Source organism: Desmodus rotundus, chromosome 5 (genome assembly GCF_022682495.2).
Source record: "Desmodus rotundus isolate HL8 chromosome 5, HLdesRot8A.1, whole genome shotgun sequence".
Lineage (NCBI taxonomy): Eukaryota > Metazoa > Chordata > Mammalia > Chiroptera > Phyllostomidae > Desmodus > Desmodus rotundus.
Window position 1 is genome coordinate 131201387 of NC_071391.1, and position 13705 is coordinate 131215091.

At 42.9% G+C, this 13705-nt stretch overlaps 1 pseudogene; it reads right to left on the reverse strand.

Moving 5' to 3' along the window:
• Nucleotides 1-9391: 9391 nt before the first annotated feature.
• Nucleotides 9392-9908, reverse strand: LOC128780920 (M-phase-specific PLK1-interacting protein pseudogene; annotated as a pseudogene).
• Nucleotides 9909-13705: the final 3797 nt, after the last annotated feature.

Below are 13705 nucleotides of genomic sequence, written 5' to 3' on the forward strand. Positions count from 1 at the left end.
CCTGTGGGTCTCTCCAACGACCTCTCCTGTGAGGCTGGGAGTTTCTCCCACTGCCTCCTCAACACCCCACTGATTGAGGTGTTTTCAATCAGTGGTTTGAGGCTTCATTTCCCCATGCTGGAACTCTGGGTTGTGCAGTCTGTCACCTGGTCCACCAGCTGCTGCCTCACCAGCCAGCTGCACCTTTGCCCACCCTGCTCTACAATCTGCCACTTCTCTGGGTCCACCAGCCACCACCCAGCTGCGAGTCCTCTCCATCCAGCTGCCAGTCTCCACCCCTCCTACCGGTCTGGATGAGTGTTTCTTCTTTATCTCCTTGGTTGTCAGACTTATATACAGCTCGATTTTCTGTCAGTTCTGGTTGTTTTTTGTTTTAAAATTGTTGTTGTCCTTCTTTTGGTTGTGCGAGGAGTTGCAGTGTGTCTACCTACACCTCCATCTTGGCCGGAAGTAGCTAAAATTCTATTTTTGATGTTAAAAATCTTGAACCTTAGAAGGGTGACCATATATATCTCTGGATAGAAATTGACTTGAACTATATAGATTTTGAAATAGCCCATGGAATATTTGGTTAAGCACTACAGTCTGTGTATTAATATTTTTATGTTGCTGAGATGTTCAATAACTGATACATGTTTTGTGCTCTGAAGATGTTTCCAGTTTGCATGGGTCAGAAATTAACGAACTGACATACAGTCAATACAAATAACACTTACACCTAGTAAATGTAGAGAGCCAGCGTTTGTTGAACATTGAAAACAATGATCTCAGAGTCGGTAATGCAGGATATCCAGACAGAAATTTTTGTTTCTTTATCGGGTCAACAAGATGCCTATCTTTTACTAATTAAATATATATATATATTTAACACATAAATATATATATATTTCCTCTTAGTTAAAATTTTCATGGCATTAATTTCCCTTTTAAATGAGCAGTCATTATTTACATTTTGTGTCATTTTTATTAATTAAAATTCCACTCCTTTAAAATATTATTATAAAAAATATATAATGGGTCTTGGGTTTCTATTCAAGTCGTTAGGAGCAACCTGGGTTGCAATCCAGAGAGGAAAGGATGAATCACAGTCATCTTCTCAGACAAGAAGCGCGTGGATCTGAAATATTTATAACAAGGGCAGGTCACAGGCAAGTGCACTTCAGGGGTGACTGTATGTATGCAATTAGCAGGATGCACGGCCTAATGATATATAGAAAAAGTGACAGTTGCAAATAGCATAAGCCTCTGTAGTTAAATATACATCTTCCAAATGTCTCTGAAACATTTCAGAATGTCTGTTGTTAGCAGTTATCACAGTATCGGCTCTAAAGAACTGCCATATCTCTTCTTAAAAGTGAGTGGCTGGTTCATTCTACACATCTGAATGTGACTCAAGGCTCTAGTTTCCCATTAGAGAAAATTATGGGGGTTGAAAAATATGAGAGGGTGATGGGAGGGAGAGAGACTGAGAGAAAGTGTTTGTTAAGAATTCTAGGAGGCTGCCCTGGCTGGTGTGGGTCAACGTCCCACACCAGTGGTTGGAACCAGTAGTTGGAACGTCCTCCCATAACCGAAAGGTTGAGGGTTCAATTCCCGGTCAGGGCACATACCTAGGTTATAGGTTCATCCCAGTCTGGGTTTGGAAGTGTGTGCTCCTAGGTCCTCGCATGGATCCCTGTTCTGGGTGTGTACCGAGGCTATCAATCAATGCTTCCCTTGCATCTATGTCTCTCTCTTCCTCTTTCCTTTCCTCTCACTCTCTAAAAAAGCAAATGAAAATGTCCTTGGGTGAGGATTTTAAAAAAAAAGAATCCTAGGAGGCCAATCAGAAATTCACCACTGGGCCCCCCAAGCTGCTGATCATGTGATGAGACTGGCCAATCATGGATCATGGCACATTGCCTCAGCTTACCCTTTGGAGGATTTACCAGAGACACCCTCTCTAGAGACACGGATTGTTGACGAGGGGTGCTGAATCTCTTTCCTCCGTAGGGAAACTGTGAAACTATGAAGATAACTCCCTGCTTTCATCTCCTGTGCGCATATCTCTGCTCCTCACTCCAAGGGATGTGGGTAAAGACCTAAAGGTCCTCTCCCCTGGAGCTGCTGTTACTGTTGCTACTAAAGGCCCCTCAAGGAAGCTCATTCCTTCCTCAGGACCATTCAATTGCCTTTAGCACTTTTATTCTACTCAACGTATCTATTCATTTTCTCGGTATCTTTTTAATAATTTGAATAATTTATGCTGGACTTTTATAGCCCCATCTCAGATTGTTTTTGTCATGTAATGTGAAAATGCTCTCCTTTTCCCGCCCTCAATTAATCTGGCTACTTGACCGTAAAGTACATTCAGTTTTCTGTCTGGAAACACTAGCAAGATACTCATGTTTCTGCAGTCTACCCAGCTGCCTTCTTCCCCTTAGGGTGGATGTGTCGTGTGTCAATTTAGCTAAGCTGGAACTACATTTCCCAGAATTCTGCTCCGTGCACCAATGGCTTGGGTCAGAAAAGAAATTTTGTTTGAGATTCAGAAGGCAGAAATGAGGCAGCCATATTCTTTTTGTGCTCAAAGGATGCTACTGGCATGGGGTGCAGATGCCATTCATGTCATTGCAGATCTGGTGGCTCCTCTGGTTGGTGTGAGCTCCTCCAGGTCCCACCAGATTTCCTATGTCAGTCTCTCTGGCTCTGAGGCCAGGTGCCCTCTTCTCCATGGGAGAGAGTCACCAGCTTATCCTGCGGGTCACCTGCCTCATAGACCTGGAGGCTTGTAGGTAGCTGAGAGTCCAACTGGAGGCCCAGACATCCTTTCAGTTTCTGCCTCATCCTCACACATGTGTCTTCGCTTCCCCCACTTCCTTCCCAACTGCCTGCCTGCAAACTTCAAGTTCCAGAGACTGTTTCATCAGCTCCCACAAGTGAGTAAGGTCAAATCCCTAAAATAAGTTCCTTATGGTATCACCCCTACAGACTGTGTTTCTCTGGTAAAACTCTGATGGATACATTAACTTGACTTGGTTGAGTCCACTTTGGCAAATAAAGGAAAAAGAATTCAGGCTACAACTGTTAAGGTCAAGGTTACCTGTCCCTTAGTCTCACCTGGATGGGGAACCACCAAGCACACTTAAACCATTTCTATTTCAGCCAAACACCTGGAATTTGAACCAAGAGTCATCTACTTTCCTTCTTGCGCTCAGAGCAGTTTAACGTTTTTCAGCAACTTGGCTTTAGATTCTCTGATGTGAACAACCCCTGGGTGGGTTAATGAGCACTGAGTGGCCAGGGCACAACCTTCACCTTTGGGAGTGCCCGCTGCCAGTCTTCCGTTAGAGCTGGGCAGTTCAGGGCCCACCAAGGCCCCCTGATCTGCCCAGTCAGGCTCCCCACAGTACAGGACATGTTAAGAAGAAGCCTTCTTAGGAAAAACAATAATCTTGTTGGCCAGCCAAGCAGTGAGAATTTATTTGACTCTTCTGCATGGGTGGGTCTGTTGATTTTAAAGGATATGTTTTAAATTACGAGAGCTGCCCAGAAGCCGCAAAACTACATTTTGGTTACATGCGTGTTTATGCCCAGAGTTGGTGAGACCTGGAAAACACTTTAGGAAATCTCGGCATTGTTCCCGTGGCTGAACTTTTCCTGAATATAATGCCTTTTTTTTTTTTCTTTTAACATGAGAGTTTCTTTTGGATCAGACTTAGGTATACGGGTCATGACTTGTACGAGATCTTAAATAACCCCAAACTTAGATGAATAAGAGCAGTTTCCAAACACAGCTGCCTGACAAAGGAGATTGCCAATGTTCTTTTTATGAGAGGAAGGAAAAGAGATTTTTAGAAATCTTTCTTTCCTCTGCAGTTTGTTTTTCACTCAATACAAGAATGAAGACTCAGGTTTTGTTGACTCCAAATAATCCATTCTTGAAGTAATTTTGGAGTGGTCTTACTACTTGTATCATCTTTCCACTTTAGCTAAATTATGCTGCACTCACTTTGCAGAGTTCATGCACGTGGGTGGTCATGTGACACAGTTTGGCCCAATAACACATAAACAGAAATCTCTTGAATTTTTCCGCTTTCCAGATTTTAAAACTACATATAGCTAATAGTGTGGCCTGTGCTCCCAGTCCCCTCTTCCTGCCTTGGATTGGAAATGATGGAGACATAGCCATCTTGTGATCGTGAGGAGTCGAGGGTGAAAACTGGTGCATTAAGGATGGAGCAACAGACATATAGAAAGAGAGACCAGGTGCCTGGTGGTAATGTCGATCAGCTGAGCTAGTGAAGCATCAGCCTGCTCCTGGGTTTTTTGTTATGTGGGAAAACGAAAACAAAATAGAAAGACATTTGTATAAGACACTTTGAAAAGGGTTTGCTGTTCCGTGAGGATAATTGGGATCTGACCTGAGAGCAAACCTGTTTCCCCAAGCAGCTTCAGGAGGGAACTTCATGAAGCAGGAAAGGGTGAAGGAGGCTCCTCATCCTGTCTCAGTCCCCACCCTGCAGCCAACTCGAGCATCCAAATCAACACCACTGACCACAGGGATGACACATGTTGTGGTCATTTCACCCCTGCCCCCCATCATTTAATGACACTGTGGGGCAGAGCCAACTTCTTCACTCTTACCACTTATGTGCTATTTAAAATCCACTCTCACGCCTATGTCAAGCCAAGGATTCCCCACCTCAATGACAATAATCACAGAGTCCATTCTCCTGGCTTTCCTGTTTAACCTAAGAGTCAGCTAACTTGCTGTGTCATTTGCCATTTAGAAAAAATAAGATAAGTTGAGAACTGTGTTTCTAATAAAGCGTCCATTTATAACAAGCTATTTTGTCACCAACTTCTGTAGCTTTTAGGCAATCAATTCCCTTCTCAGCAAACTCAATTACTCGTTATCATCTTCAAAACCAGATTTGTATTGAGGAGAGACGGAGGATGAGTTGAAGGGACTTCTGACACCAGATCAATAGAAGAATCACATTCTCACCCCCTGGGTAGCACAGCCGCAAACCCCAGGGAGCCCCACCTGACACAGTGTAGTACCATTCCACACTGAAGAATGACGTGAGAGGCTGTCAAGAGGAAGAAAACAACGCTGCATCATGCCCTAATTGGCTGCTTCCTAACACATACACACTAAAAAAGATGTCCAGATTCTTGTCTTATTTTAATCAGAAACATTAAATATTTTTTCTACCAAGGATATTAATAGATCCAGGGAACCTTACAACAAATAAGTACTTAATGTATTTTTGGTTTTTTACTCCCTTCTGTAAAAGTGTAACATTCATTAAACTCTTGTTTATCTATTGATTTTAGAGAGGGGGGGGGAGGGAAACATCAATTTGTTGTTCCATTTATTTACACTTTCATTGTTATTTCTTGTATGTTCCCTGACTGGAGATCGAATGGACAACCTTGGTGTATAGGGACGATGCTTTAACTAACTGAGCTACCCAGCCAGGGCTAAAGTGTGACGTTCTTTTAAATTAATTTGTACATTTGTTATGATGTTTCCTGTCACTGTGTGTTCCTATACACTTGGAATAGCTCTGCGTGCTAATGAATCTTATTTTTGTCTAGCTGTATCAATTAGAATGTGTATCAGTCAGCCCTGGCTGGTGTGGCTCCGTGGATTGAGTGCTGGCCTATGAACCAAAGGGTCGCCAGTTCGATTCCCAGTCAGAGGACATGCCTGGGTTGCAGGCCAGGTCCCCAGTAGGGAGCACATGAGAGGCAATCAAACATAGATGTTTTTCTCCCTCCCTTCCCCTCTGTCTAAAAATAAATAAATAACATCTTTAAAAATAAATTAAATCTTAAAAAAAAGAATATGTATCAGTTAGAATGCAAGTTGGTTCAGTGACTCAGAGATGTTGTCTAGTATTAAGGGTCTTTTCTATCATCCCACCCAGCCCTCCTCAGAGTGCTGGTGATATTGCCAGACGGTGGCCACAGCTTCCAGAATCAGTCCTTGTAAGAACAAAGTCAGAGCAAAAAGGCAAAGGCAAAAACGATTTTGTTCACGGTCCTCACTTCTTTATCAGGGAGGAAATATTTTGCAGCAGCGCTCCAAAGGCTGACCCTTGGGTTTCACTGTCTAGGAACCGTTCGCACGGAAAGCACCAGCCACAAAGGGGGCTGGAATATCCAGTTAAGCAGTTTCGACCTTTTGTGCGGGGGACTGGCAAAGAGGGAGGGTGTTGGGCACAGTTGTCAGGCACACCACGGCCATCTATCTCTGCCACAGAGAAACCACTGATTCCATATTTTTATTTCCTCTCTGTGTCCTTGTGTAATAAAACAAAAGATATATATCAAAACAACAATAGTGGTAAATATATTCAAATAGTACCTTCTTTTTGGGGAGGGTATTGTCTTCTACTCACTTTCCATTGTCCATATTCATAAATATTTTTACCTATTTTAAAATCTGATTTTGTTTTTCATTTAATATTACATCATAATCATTTTGTATATATTTTTCATAATTTTAATTTTTAGCGGAAAAGTAATTTTCATTAAGATTTACATATCACAACTTACTTAACTATTTCTCCATTATTGAACTCGTAAATGATTTTCCATATTTTGGCTAAAATAGGTTATACTACAGTAACACCTTTTTGCCTGTAAGTTTTTTCTGCCAGTAGATTATTTTAAGTGTAAAAAAGCTATGAATATTTTTATAGGAAAATATTGTCATAGTGTCATGCAACCAGAACACTGTCCTAGTTTAAAATGTTACTAGTGATGCACAGATTAGAAAGCCACCACCTCACTAGCATGGTGCCAATCATTCTGTAGGTGCTTCTCTTTTTATTTTTGTGGATTCACCAACTATAGCACGCTTCATTGTATATTATTTCTATTATTTTCCTTTATGCTGTCTGGGAGACCAAGGGACTAAGCCAGACGGGGTGGATCTTGTATGACCATAGTTGGGGCAAGAGAGTTTCTTACTCAGAGCTGAGTTAGTCTAAAATGTTAATAGTCATTTGAAAGGTATCTCCAAAGAATGAGAGAGATTTTTATATTCTCCCTATGTTTTTTATAACTATAAATTTAAAATGTATGCCTTTAATAATGAGCATACAGCAATCACAACCTGTTATCTTACTTTTAATGTGTTGATCTTTGATAGGACTGGCACAGGGGTGTGCGTAGAGAAAAGGGCCCCACAGGTCAACAGAATGTGGAGAGCCTAAGGCAGGACTGCAGAGGACCTGCAGCCCCGGCTTGGGGGTGCACAGAGATCGGAGCGTGCAGCAGCATGCTGATCCAGCAGACAGGATGCAGGAAACATGAGCTCCTGAAGCAAGGCAGAAGGAAGAACAGATCGTTCCTTTGATTGTTATTCCAAGGTGTTTTCTTATGTTACTGTTTCTTCCTGAGTGAATTATCTATTCATGTCCTAAAATGTGCATTTGTAACTATAACATTGATTTATTCATTCCTTGCACAAACGGTTATTGGGGACCTCCTGTGTACCAAGCATTGTTGTAAGCACTGGGTGCAGCATTAAACACAACAGACCAAGTCCTAAACCAGAAAGGAAGGTTACCCATTATGAAAAAATGAGAGAATGTGTGGGAGAAGGAGCCCCTCTCTCAAATAGCAGGTCAGAGACGGCGTCTCTGATGAGGTGACATTTGAATGGAACCTGGATGAAGTGGGGAAATGAGACATGCAGATACCTGGGGGAATGGTTTTCTAGACCGAGGGAAGAGAAGGTGAAGAGGGGCTACGGCACGAGCATACTGGACGTGCTGAAAAAAGGACAAGTCCAGTGTGGCTGGAGTGAGGGAGAGAAACCTGGAAGCAGGATCCCACAGGCTCTCACAGGCCAAGGTAAGAACCTGGGATTGTGTGCCCAGTATGAGGAAAGGTAGTTGGGTTTGCAACGACTTACATTTTAAAGGAATCACAGTTGCTGTTTGGAGAATAGATTGGCTGGGGATGTTGGAGGCAAGCATGAAAGCTGAGACCAGTTGCAGGTTATTGCGATAGTCTAGGTGAGAGGTGCCAGGGGTTTGGACTAAGGTAGAGATGATGGAGCTGGAGATCAGCTGTCAGATTCTGGGTAGCTTCTCAGGCTAAAGCTGACAGAATTTGCTGATGGATGAAATGTGGCATGTAAGGAGGGTGGGGAGGAATTTAGGATGACGCCTAGATTCTTGGCTAAGTGAATCTATAGTGCCTTTTACTGCATTTTGGAACACTGAGGGAGGGGCAGACTTGGAGGAGAAAATCAGAAGTTCAGATTTCTTAAGTCTGAGATTAGTTGTTCAAGTGAAGATGTTGAGCTGGCAGCTGAATATATTAGTCTGGAATTTAGAGCAGAGAGCTGGATTGGAGGTCTAATTTTAGAATCACCAGCGTATAGATAGTAGTTAGAGCCACAAGCCTGCATGAGATCACCGAGGGAGTGCGTGCAGGTGGAGAAGAGAAGAGGCCGTTTTTCAAGGGCAGATGGGGAAGATGAGGACGATCCAGCAAAGGTCATAAGGAGGAGTGGCCAGAGAGAGGGGAAGAAAACCTAGTGAGTCCAGGGTCCTGGAAGCCAGATGAGGACATTGTCCAAGCTCTGTTTCAATTAACCAAGTCAAATGCTACCAAAATGTCTAGCAAGATGAAGACTAAGAATTGATCTGCGATTATGTGCTTGGGAAACTCCCAAATGCCTAACGTGCATAAAAAGCCACTGAAAACAATCCCAGCAGCCATCTCTCCCTGGACTATTTCAAAGTGTGACATGGACAAGATGTAGACCCGTCTTTAAGGAAGGAAGGACCAGTCGGCCAGTAGCAGGAGCTTTCACAGTTGTAATTCCTTGTCATTACACCACATGATGTTTCTTTCCCTCTCTTCCTCCCTCCCCTCCCCTCTCTCTAAAAGTAAATAAATAAACAAATAAAATATTTAGAATTAGTTACAACAAAGCTCACGGTTAGAGAACAGAGTCTCCCACGTCCGCGCACTCGTTTCAGGTACCTGAAGCTCGTTCCTTTTAATCACCAAAACTTAATGGCAATCATTATCGTCGTCATTGTATTATTATTGCTCTTTTTTTTTTAGAAAAAATGGTTTATTTTAAAGCATATGTAAAACAGTCAAAGACAAATGTTCATACATAACCAAGAATGTTAAATATTTGAAAACTGTAAATCTTCTAAAAATGTGGTAGGTACTTTCAGAGAGCTAAATATTGCAAATTATCTTACCCTATGTCTTCTCTAAGACGAACAATATTTGATATGATGAAAAATACCAAGAAGACCCAACTAATTTCAATCCAAGTCACCCAATCAAGGTTTAACTTAAGTGCAAAAGTGAGAGTTTTGTCCAAGATCTGACACATGAAGCTTCCAGTTGAATTTCAGAAATGTTAACAAAGGTATCTTCCTTTTTTACCTGTGAATGTTTGGGTATTGCTGTATTGTTGGCTTATATCTACTACAGCTACTGATTTTAGGCTAGCCCAAGGGTCTTCAGGCGTGAATAACTTTCTAACTCATTAGACATTCTTTTTTTTTCTCTACCACACCCTGATGCGAAAGGTGTAGGTGTCCTTGGAGAACCCCGAGGTTGGTCTGCTGCTGCCCTGGGTAGTAGCCAAACTGCTGCCTGGACCCCGCATGGGACCTGTTGTAGGAGCTAGGGCAGTGGAGAGCTGAACCGGCCCCTGGGAAGCTGCTGGTGTCGCAGAGTGGCTGCTCCCATAGGGCCGACACTGGCCCATATGACTCCGTGTGATGTAGGCTCCCTTACCCGTTCCAAGAGGAGGACAACTGTGGTCCACCTCTGCCCGGGGTTCCCCAGAAGCTTCTCCAGCTACCACAACTTCCTACATCCAGGCCCCAGTAAGGAGGACTTGGGTAGTCAAAACTTCCGCAGGTACACATCTGGAGACAAAAACGAAGACCTCACTGCTGTGTCCCTGGAACTGTCCCATTATCACTCTTTTTTATAAAGATTTTATTTATTTACTCTTAGAGAGAGGGAAGGGGAGGGAGAAGGACAGGGAGAGAAACATCAATGTACAAGAGATATATGAATGGGTTGCCTTTGGCACACCCCCAACCAGGGGCCTGGCCCACAACGCAAGCACGTGCCGTGACTGGGAATCAAACCAGTGACTTTTTGGTTCACAGGCCAGTGATCAATCCACTGAGCCACACCAGCCGGGGCCCATTAGCACTCTTGATTAAAATCTTCTACTACTTATGATTAAAGCACTTCTCCTGCACAATATAGTTATTTTAGTCTAGAGGATTTGAAATCCTTAAAGTCAGCTTTTCGTGTCATTTCATTTTTTCACCAGCTGCTTTAAGCTTTGAGCAGTCCCTTTGACTTGTAAAGCAAGTGACAGTATTGTCAAATTGATCACTTGTTATTTTCTCAAAAGTCGGAAATCTAGGGAGTTAAGAACAGCAACAAACACACGATTCTGCATCTAAGAGCACCCAGGATAGCACGAGTACATCTATTATGCATTATGTACATATTACATATACGTGTACATTGTAAATGAATTACTACGGGGATTTCAGTGTACAACATAGATCTGAAACTCATGGAGAAGTAATTTTAAATGGGTGTGGTCTTTCCTTCAACAATTCAGAGTGTACTTGGAGCTCCTATATACTTACCTACTAAAATAATTTGTATTTCTATAGCATTTTTCCACACAGAAATTCTGAACATCACTTCATTAAACACCCAAATATTCCTATGAGAAATGAGGAATCAGATAGTATTATTCCTATTCTATGAATGAGAAAACTAACATCTCAACATGTTAATACAAGTTCTGTCTAGAAGTTGTCCCGCCATACACTATGACAAATAGAGACATTTATTGAAGAGAACATAAGATACAAGAAACATTGTACATGGGACACTGACACCTTAGTCCCCTTCAAAGTAGGCACCTTGGGACCTCACACAGTTCTCCCAATTGCCATCAGCTGCCCCGTCATATTTTCCTGAATCTCATCGATGGTCTGAAAGCTCTTCCCTTTCAGGGGCGATTTTAGTTTCGGGAAAAGCCAGAAGTCACTGGGCACCAAATCTGGGCTGTAGGGGAGCTAAATCACCTGGGCAATTTGATGTTTTGCCAAAAAAACTGCATGAGATGTGATGCATGAGTGGACACATTGTCATGATGAAGCTGCCAATCACCAGTTGCTCACAGCTGCGGGGCCTTGCACACTCCTCTGCGGTTTCTGCAGAGGAATGTTCAAGCTTAACACAAAATTTGATGCAGATTTGTTGCTCTACTCGCTCAGCCATTTTGAATGTGATGACCACACAGTACTCATGCTCCCTCAACAGCATCTACTGTCCCCCCAACTAGTACAGTGAAGTTGTCATTGTTCACGCATGAGCATTCCAGTCCCCTCTCCTTGGCTGCCAGGTTATATCAATGTTGTGCAAACGATTGTTATATTAACAATAGCTGGACTTTTTCTGGACAGACTCTGTATACTGAGAAGACCTATATGAACAGGAACAAGGTCCCTTTTTTCTCTCCTCCCTCTCACCAGGCAATCGTTTAGACTCATCCAGGAGTCTGAATTTAGCCCTCAGTATTTTCAGCTGTTTCCAGGAATAGAGCCTGCCAGAAAGTAAAGCCTGGTTCCTGAAGCTCATAAATCCACCCTCGACTTTTCCCATCACTAGTGACCACAGGCTTAGGCCCTGTCTGCCTCTAAGGTCATGTGGTTTTCGTTGCTACAACAACCATGTATCTATCACGTTTCTTTATTGAATGTAAACTGCCAGTCACTTACATTTTATCTAATCTTGTTAGAGCAACTGTGGTGTGCATCTCTAGGGAGTGGAGTAGCAAATAACAGAGCCACAAAGGATTCTTTCTTTTCCTATGTAGATTTTGGTGCTGTGAGTGACAGCAGATATTATTGGATGGTGGGCATGGGGCATGTTCTGGAGGAGTAGCTGACATCTGGATAATTACAGGGTGGTTGGGAGGATTAAAATGAAAGGAAGTAACACAAGTGAAGTGCTTACCAAAAGGTCTTGCTCAAAGAAAATGTTCAATAAATGTTAGCTGTTGTCATTATTAGTAGTATTTGTAGGTTAGCTGGTAGAAATTGGAAAAAGGTAATAATAGTAATCGTGGTTATTAAATTAGACTTACATCTCAGAAAAGGTTACAAGGTCATTATCATTTTCCCCATTCCACTGATGATAAAATGGCACACTTAGGGTTTGAGAAAGGTTTCTCCGATTTTAGCAAGTTCATTCATTCATTCATTCATTCATTCACAAATACTTACTTAGCTGCTGTGCACTGATCACTGAGCGAGGCAAAGAGGTGAACAAGGAAGAGCTGGCCCCTGCCTTCACAGGACCCGGAGTCCAGGGAGAAGTACAAATGGGCAAAACTCAAATGTCCTGATGTCCCAAAGCCCACCCTCATTCTTGCCTTGCCACTTTGAATGCAAATCTTTGCCCTCTTTTCATCCTCCCAAAGTAAATTCACCCTCTTAGGCCAGGGAGAAAAGGATATTTTACTGAAGAATGCCCAGGGGAGGGCTTATACTCCACAACACGCAGACTTCCCCTCCAAAGGTCCCCATTAGCATCTTTGTCCTCTCCACCACCAACCTCCCAGTACTGTGACAGGCTCCTGGCCCAGCGTGTGCCCTGCAGGGCACTGTATAGCTCTTCCTTCCTTATCAGACGACTTCAGTCTTACATCTCAGATGTCAAAGGCCCTCCTATTAATGAGAAATCTCCTCCCTGGAAGATGGCCCAGGGACTATAAATACATTTTTTTTTCTTCTGGTCCCATAGGTAAACAGGCAGATCTACTGGGGTGTGATCTCTTGTGTTAGAGGAGCACATAAGAGGGACTTTGAACCTGGACTTAGGGTAGCAGGGCAGGCGTCCTGGAAAAAGTGGTGTCTGAGGCATGGCGGACCGTGTGGTTGCCTCCTCAATGTCCATTGTCCAATTCTTGGTGACTACCCTGATGTGGTGGCGGAGGTTGGAGAGGGGGGACACCCAAACCTTCTACATGAAGCTCATGTGTTTTGGGGAGATATAATACTAACCCCCCAACTCAAGTCTAAGCTAACTAGCACAATTCCATCCACCCCCTCCTACACCCCCAGCCATAGCTACTGGCTCAGAGATGAGCAGTATTGGTTCAGAGGTGAACAAGATGTGGAAAAGAAAGAGGACCAGTAGAGGGGAAGGCCTGGAAAAGAAACACTAACATTTTTTTTTTAAGATTTTATTTATTTACCTTTTTTTAGAGAGGGGGGAAGGGAAGAAGAAAGACAGGGAGAAAAAGATAAATGTGTGAGAGAAATACCCATTGGTTGCCTCACACACCCCCAACTGGGGACCTGGCCAGCCACCTGGGCATGTGCCCTGACTGGGAATCGAACTGGAGACTTTTTGGTTCACAGCCAGTGCTCAATCCACTGAGCCACACCAGCCAGGACTCACTAACTTTTCTTTAATGAACAGGAGCCACTTTGGAACCATGAGGCGATAAGCATGAGGAAAGGCCAAGAAAATTTCAGAGTCTCCAGTCCCAACATCACTAAGACACTGAAACGATGCCAGAAGCTACTATATTAATCTATAGTAATCATTAATCTGCTTTTAAATTTTTCTGTACCTTATGACATTTTTGATATCTTAAAAATCTTGCTGGCCAGGGAGA